Raw genomic sequence first — 8,809 nt, forward strand, 5'->3', positions numbered from 1 at the left:
CATGACTCGGTGTTGAACCAATCTCAGACCATGAACTCGAGAGCTTCAGACCCTAAACACCAAAGAAAAATAAACCAAACGGGACAGAAACCCAACCTGGACGCAGCAAAACCGACCTTGACAATCAATCAAAACAGAACCAGAGGTAAATCTAACTGTCTATTTCTATCTTCCTTACCTTTATTTTGTTTTTTGTTTTGGTTTAGAAATAAAAACACTCATACAAATTACTAGAATTTGAAATAAAGAGAGAATATACCAAAAGAATGGCTCTTTGCTTGTTATTGCTTTCCTGAAAAACGATGATTCCCCCCTCCTCTGTTACAATGCTTGACCTTGTAATATGGAAATATTGTTTTCCCTCTTTTCCTTTTTTGTTCTATCGTGTGTAGTAAAAAAAAAATGGTCTATCATTCCTCTCCTCATGCTCTCTGATCCTTCCTCATTTTCAGTCGTTGATATCCCCTCAAAACTGACTATTTACAGTTTTTTAATTCCCCACTATCTAATTATTTCAACTGCTAAAAACCAACCTCGATCTCTTTCTTTTTCTGCATCCAACTGTTGTCAATTGGTCTTGAGCTGGACCTTCATCTGGTTTGGGCTCATCTGGGCTCTCATTGCTTCGGGTTTTCCGACTTGGCCCCGGATAGAAACGAGCATCTACAGCTACCCCTCTTTGTTCATTGTCGTGTAACGAGAATAGAACAAAGATCAAAAGATGGTCGAATTTGTCCGGTCATGAGAACTTCAAAATATTAAACCACTCAATATTACTGTTACTTCAAGAGAAGTGATACTTGAAAAATCTTCAAATAACGGGTCTGCTCCCTTTTCTTTCAAGGAGTATAAGACTCGAACAATTTTTGGCAAACGTGTCTGCTCCCTATTCATTCAGGGAGTATAAGACTCAAACAATCTTCAACAAACGTGTCTGCTCCCTATTCGTTCAGGGAGTATAAGACTCGAATAATCTTCAACAAACGGGTCCGCTCTCTATTCCTTCAGAGAGTATAGAACTCGAACAATCTTCAACAAACTTGTCCGCTCCCTATTCCTTCAGAGAGTATAGGACTCAATCTTCAACGAACTTGTCCGCTCCCTATTCCTTCAGAGAGTATAGGACTCAATCTTCAACGAACTTGTCCGCTCCCTATTCCTTCAGAGAGTATAGGACTCAATCTTCAACAAACTTGTCCGCTCCCTATTCCTTTAGAGAGTATAGGACTCAATCTTCAACGAACTTGTCCGCTCCCTATTCCTTCAGAGAGTATAGGACTCAATCTTCAACGAACTTGTCCGCTCCCTATTCCTTCAGAGAGTATAGGACTCAATCTTCAACAAACGAATTTGCTTCACTACTCTTTCGTGAAGGCTTATAGATGATTTGCTTCAAAGGTCAAACCTGAAAATCAAACATTATTCATCATGAATGTATATTTGAAAAATATTATACTAAAAAATAATTTAGAAGTTGAGAAATTTTTTGAAAATCCATCTCCATCGTGAAAACTTGTCTGGAGCCATTGGATATTTGAATCTGCTTTGACTCAATTTTCGTATAAACATCATTCTTGTAAAAATCTCAAGACCAGTTATCTTCATCTCGATGCTTTCATATCTTCAATCTTCAACCATCCCTGGGAAACCTGTAGATATTTAAGCCATCATACGATTATGAATGCCATGATCCTACTCATGCCTAAAATGTATGCAATTATGCAATTCAATGCATTTTCTTCTTTGAAGGAACTCTATCTCCTTTTGATCTCGATGGAACTCGACTTCATCTTGGGCACACAACGTTTGACCAGTTCACCCCAGTTAACAATCTCAATTCCATATCTCTCGGCTTAACAGTACCTTGACTTATTTCTTTCTTGAAACCCGTCAGTACCCATGACCAACTTCTTGATTAATGGTAACCTCATTGGGTCATCTTTTAATGGCTGAGATTTTCTTTGAATTTGAGGATTTTAGTTTCCCATGGCCACACAAGCTTACATGTTTAAACCATTGTCAACTTCAGAATACCTGTATTTTCCAAAACCTTTTCCACAATAATACAAAATGATCTCATGTACTTCAAGTTAAGCCATATGTTTTAACCTTTCAAAATAAGATGTTTGCAAAAGGGAAATTATCAAGAAAAGACATCTCTTTATTTATATAAATACAGAGAATTTTAGGCAACTAAATGGCAAACTTTTAACTGGAAACAGTAAAAGAACAAAAGAGTAGGCGTCTTCAAATATCAATAATGCAAATGCTTATGAACTGGCACGCCGTTAGAATGTCTCGAATGTAGCTTCTGTCAAAAAGATCTCCAAATTTGTGATGCTTAAGAGTATGAAGCTATTTCTAAACTCCCAAATCTCTATCATTGGATGCCCTAAACCAGTATTGAATCTCATGTGCATTCAATTCCTCTTGGTTATTTCAATCGAGACTCATTAATCTTCAGTCTCATCCCTGATCACCAACTGTCATTGTTACTATCCATATCAGGAGCTCTTTCCACTTCCAAAATTAATTCAGAATCTTCCACCATGCACGAATTCTGAATTTCAAATTCAACTCAAGTCGCCCTTTGCGGGTTTTCAACTTGAGACCTCCTTTGGTTCCAATATGCCCTTTTCGGGTTTTCATCTTGAACCCTCCTTTTATTTCTCTTTTTTTTTTCATTTTTCTCTTTTTTCATTTTTCATTTTTTCCATTTTTTTCGTTTCGTTTTTATTATTATTATTTTTCTTTTTTTTTTCATTTGTTCTTCTTCTCTTTTATTTCTTCTTCAAGCGAAATATCTCTTAACAGCGTCGGAATTCACTGGATATGGTAATTCTGATCCGTCCATTTCAGTTAGGACTAGAGCTCCCCCAGAAAAGGCTTTCTTGACAACATAAGGTCCTTCCCAATTGGGCATCCATTTTCCTCTGAAATCCTTCTGAATAGGCAAAATCCTTTTAAGCACCAAATCTCCCTGATGGAATTCTCGAAGGCGAACTTTCTTACCATGTGCCCGTATCATACGTTTTTGATACATCTGACCATGACAAATAGCTTTCAATCTCTTTTCTTCAATCAAATTCAACTGGTCATACCTAGCTTGGACCCATTCTGCCTCATCAAGCTTTACCTCTGACAAAATCCAAAGTGAGGGAATTTCCACCTCAATAGGTAAGACAGCTTCCATCCCATAAACCAAAGAAAACGGAGTTGCCCCAGTTGAAGTCCGTACCGAAGTTCGATAAGTAAACAGAGCAAATGGCAACTTCTCATGCCAATCTTTATAAGTCTCAGTCATCTTCTCTATGAGCCTTTTGATGTTCTTATTGGCCGCCTCTACTGCCCCATTCATCTTTGGGCGATAAGTGGTGGAATTATGATGCTTTATTTTGAACTGTTTACAGACCGAGTCCATCATCTTATTATTTAAATTCAACGCATTATCGGAGATAATCCTCTCGGGCAAACCATATCTACAAATGATCTCTTTCTTCAAAAATTTGCATATTGTAGACTGGGTAACATTTGCGTAAGAAGCTGCTTCTACCCACTTGGTGAAATAATCTATGGCTACCAGAATGAAGCGATGACCATTTGAAGCTTTGGGCGAAATTTGTCCAATAACATCCATGCCCCCACATTGAGAATGGCCACGGCGCTGTCATTACATGCAATGGATGAGGAGGAGTATGTATCATATCTCCATAAATCTGACATTTGTGACATTTTCGGGCATAATTGATATAGTCTGTTTCCATAGTTGACCAATAATACCCAAATCTCATAATCTGCCTAGCCATAGTATGCCCATTAGCATGGGTACCACATATTCCCTCATGCACTTCTTCAAGAATCAATTTGGCTTCTTTCGCGTCCACACATCTTAACAAGACCTGATCCAGACTTTTCTTGTATAGGGTCTCACCATCAAGCACATACCCTGATGCCATTCTTCTAATGGTTCTCTTATCATTCTCAGTAGCCTGTTCTGGATAACTCTGATACCTTATATATTGCAAGATATCATAATACCAGGGGTTTCCATCTTCTTCCTCTTCAATATTAAAACAATGGGCTGGATACTCATAAGCTTTCATTTCAATGGGCATCATATTCGAATGCTCGCTCATCTTAAATGCTGCTGCCAGTGTGGCTAAGGCATCTGCCATTTGATTCTCTTCTCTGGGGAGGTAATTGAAAGTTACTTCTTCAAATTCTTCAACAAGTTCCATAACCAACTTACGGTATTCTACAAGCTTAGGATCTTTTGTTTCCCATTCTCCCCTGAGTTGGTATATCACCAAAGCTGAATCCCCATACACTTTAAGCATTTTTACTTTGCGTTCAACAGCAGTTCTAAGACCCAGAACATAAGCTTCATACTCGGCCATATTGTTAGTACAATCAAAATTAAGCCGACTGGTGAAAGGATAATGCTCTCCCTCTGGTGAGACCAAAATTGCCCCGATTCCATGTCCCATGGCATTTGAAGCACCATCGAAGTTCAACTTCCAATATTTGCTAGTGGATGACACTGCTTCTTCTACCGAAATAGCCATTAAATCTTCATCTGGGAAATCAAAGCTCAACGACTCATATTCTTCCGAAGCTCTGCTTGCAATGAATTCCGCTATAGCACTTCCTTTAATTGCCGTCTGGTTTACATACTGGATGTCAAATTCGGACAATAAGATCTGCCAACGAGCTAATCTTCCAGATAATGCAGGCACACCCATTAAATATTTCAAGGGATCAAGCTTGGATATAAGCCAAGTAGTATGATACAACATATATTGTCTAAGCCTTCGGGTAGCCCATACTAAAGCGCAACACAACTTTTCAACGAGTGAGTATCTTGTCTCACATTCAGTGAACTTCTTACTGAGATAATAGATAGCCCTTTCTTTCTTCTCAGTTTGATCACGTTGCCCCAGCACACACCCCATTGAATTTTCATAAACTGACAAATAAAGAATCAAGGGTTTGCCTGAGATGGGTGGCGCTAAAATTGGAGTGCTCGACAAAGATCTTTTCACTGCTTCAAAAGATCTTTGACAATCCTCACTCCATTCCCCTGAGTTATTCTTACGAAGAAGGCGGAATATGGGATCACACTTTTCAGTCAACTGCGAAATAAACCGAGCTATGTAATTCAATCTCCCCAAAAATCCTCTGACTTCTTTTTGTGTTCGTGGGGCTGGCAAGTCTTGAATAGCCTTTACTTTATCTGGGTCTATTTCAATTCCTTTTTGGCTTACTACGAATCCCAATAACTTCCCAGATGTCACCCCAAAAGTACATTTATTTGGGTTGAGTTTTAACTGGCATCTTCTTAGTCTTTTAAAGAGTTTTCTCAAATTCACAATATGTTCTTCCTCTGTCTTAGCTTTGATAATCATATCATCGACATAAACTTCTATCTCTTTATGCATCATGTCGTGAAATAATGTCACCATGGCCCTTTGATATGTTGCCCCGGCGTTCTTCAATCCAAATGGCATTACTTTATAACAAAACGTTCCCCACATGGTAACGAACGTCATTGTTTCCATATCTTCAGGGTTCATCTTAATTTGATTGTAGCCAGAGAAACCATCCATAAAAGAGAACAAAGAATTTCCAGCAGTATTATCCACTAGCGTGTCTATATGTGGCAAAGGAAAATTATCTTTTGGACTAGCTCGGTTGAGATCCCTGTAGTCAACACACATTCGAACTTTCCCATCCTTCTTCGGTACTGGGACAATATTAGCCACCCATTCAGGATATTTGGCCATTTTAAGAAACCCGGCATCAAATTGTTTCTTCACTTCCTCTTTAATCTTGAGTAGCATCTCAGGTCTCATTCTTCTCAATTTTTATTGTACCGGTTTATATTCAGGCTTTATTGGCAGTTTGTGAACAACCAACTCTGTATCTAAACCCGACATATCTTCGTATGACCAAGCAAACACATCCTTGTATTCTTGAAGCAATTCTATCAAATCATGTCGACCTCCAACTGACAGAGTGGTACCAATCTTTATTTCTCTCTTATCCTCATTTGTCCCCAAATTCAAAATCTCAGTAGACTCTTTATGAGGCAAAATCTGCTTATCTTCATTCTCCACCATTTTCAGCAATTCAGAAGGTAGTTCACATCCCTCATCATCATCACAATCCTCGATTTCTCCTTGACATATAGGCGTCTCGAAATCAATCTCCGGGTCAGAGTCATTGGCATTCATATTATTGATATCTGAGCTCCTGAAAAAATAATGAAAGAGAAGATATATATACATATATACATATATACATATGGGAGGATCTTTTCCCATATAAATAAATAGAAAGAAATAAATACATACATATATACAACAAAGAATGAATGAATGAAATGCATGGGAAAATGTTTGCCATTTGGAACTAACAGAATGCATCTTTTATTGAAAGCAAGAAAAAACAAACAGCTTAACCCTTTACATAAAATCACCTATTGCCCCAGAGTATGAACAACAGGGAGAAAGTTCCAGTGCATTACTCTGTAAAAGATTTGTAAACTACAGGCAGTTCTTCCGCGGTCCAATTGTTCAACACAAATCCCGGCGGTGCAGGATAAATGCCCATAACTCTCATTTCCTCAAATTCATCATCAGTTATAACATTAATGCCTAAATCTCCCAAGGCATCCTCAACCATCACCTCAGTGTTCCTTGAATTCCCTTGAAACATATGTCCCCCAGATATGAAAATACTACTCAACGGCGGGAAGGTCATGGGTTCCCAGCCAAGGTCTTCACCAGCCAATCTGGCCTTTCTCATTTCCTGACCCTTTTTAATTCCCCTCAGCTTATCCCTCGGAGTTGGCTGATACCCCAAACCAAATCGATCTCTTTTAGTAACAGGGCATATTGGATTCACCGGTCCTTGTAACTGTCGACCTAACCCCTTTCCAACTTTCGCTCATCTTCCAAGAGTCAATTTGAGCCCCATCTTGGTACAGTTTGACAATCGAGGCTTTGGTATCTTCTTGCCTTCGGCCACAAACGTAGCATTGACAAACTCCAACGATCTGAAAGAACACTCGACGGCTTGCTCATCAACTTCAATATACGGAGCAGTAGTAGAAACAGAAGCAATAATGTCCTCTTCAGCATGAATACATACCAACCTTCCATCAATCACAAATTTCAGTCTCTGGTGCAATGTGGACGGAACTGCACCGGCCTGATGAATCCAAGGCCTTCCCAACAAACAATTGTACGTAGGCATAATGTCCATTACGAGAAATTCCACTTCATAAGTTGCTGGACCAATATTCAGAGGAACATCAATCTTGCCCAACACTTCTCTTTTAGTTCCATCGAAAGCTCGAACCACACTTTGACAGGTTCTCATAAGTGTATTATCTACTGGAAGCTTCTTTAGAGTCACTAAGGGCATCACATTCAAAGCCGAACCATTATCAACCAAAACCCGGGACAGCACATGCCCTTTACATTTAACTGTGATGTGCAAAGCCTTCTGATTACCCATCATCCCAGAAGGGATTTAATCCTCAGAAAAAGATAAAAAATTATCAGCTTGTACATTGGAAACTAACCGGTCCAACTTTTCAATGGGCAACTCTTTCGGAACAAAAGTCTGATTCAAAACCTTTAACAGAGCATTCCTATGGGCCTCTGAACTCAAAAGTAATGATAAAACAGAAATACGGGCAGGCAACTTGTGTAACTGTTCCACAACACTATATTCACTATGCTTCAGAAACTTCAAAAATTCTACCGCTTCACTCTCGGTTACTGGTTCATTGACAACAGGCTTATCTTCTTCTATCTGCACATCAACCTTTTTCCCCTTATCAACTGCAACCTTCTTCTCAGACTCTTTAGGTGGATTAAGAGAATAACACCTACCGCTTCTAGTAAAGCGTCCCACCTCATCTACTTCTTCATTCTCTTTTGTTACATCTCCCATCTGGCAATCATATCTCCAAGGCACTTGTTTATTATCTCGATATGGGAATGGAAATGGAGGTGTAATAACCACTTTCGGGGCTACCTTCTCAGCAACTCGATTTTTGGGAGTAATAATCAGGGGACAACTGGCATTGTATACCCCTTTAGACGATCCTTCTGAAGCGCAAACTTCCGCTTCCTCTTCTTCAGCAATCTCTCTAAAGAACTCAATTTCTTTACTGTCCATCATGTCTTGTACCAAAGATAGGAAGTCAGGACATTGCTGAATATTGTGTCCTTCACTGTTATGATACAGACATACCTCTCCACTGTTAAACTGTTTACCCATTAAACTGGGCTTCAACAATCCTACCTTGACCATCTGGCACCACACCCAACTCATGGGTGATACCACCTCACCAACATTCCTTACAATTCTCTTTCCTTTCTCTTCAGTAATAGCATTAACTCCTGCCCCTGCATGGCTTGGCAACGGATTCTGAGCTATATTTGGCTGCTCACTGTCACCAAAGTTGATGACATTCCTCGTTCTCAAAGCTTGGACAACCTTCTAAAAAGCAGTACAATTCTCAATGGAATGTCCAGGGTTCCCTGCATGGTACTCACACTGAGCACTAGCATCATACCAGTTGGGAAAAGGAGGTTGTATTGGAGTCACGTGATACGGTGAAACCACATGCCGATCATATAAAATCTGAAACAATTCCTTATAAGTCATTGGAATTGGATCAAATTGAGGCCTCTCTCTCCTCTGGTCCCTTGCCCCTTGTCTATTATCATTTTGTGTTGATGGCCCTGCTCCTTGAGGACGGGAAACAGTGATGTTATTAGAATCGTACTGCCTC

The sequence above is a fragment of the Hibiscus syriacus genome, unplaced genomic scaffold, assembly GCF_006381635.1.
Source record: "Hibiscus syriacus cultivar Baekdansim isolate YM2019G1 unplaced genomic scaffold, ASM638163v2 tig00111095_pilon, whole genome shotgun sequence".
NCBI classification, from domain to species: Eukaryota; Viridiplantae; Streptophyta; class Magnoliopsida; order Malvales; family Malvaceae; genus Hibiscus; species Hibiscus syriacus.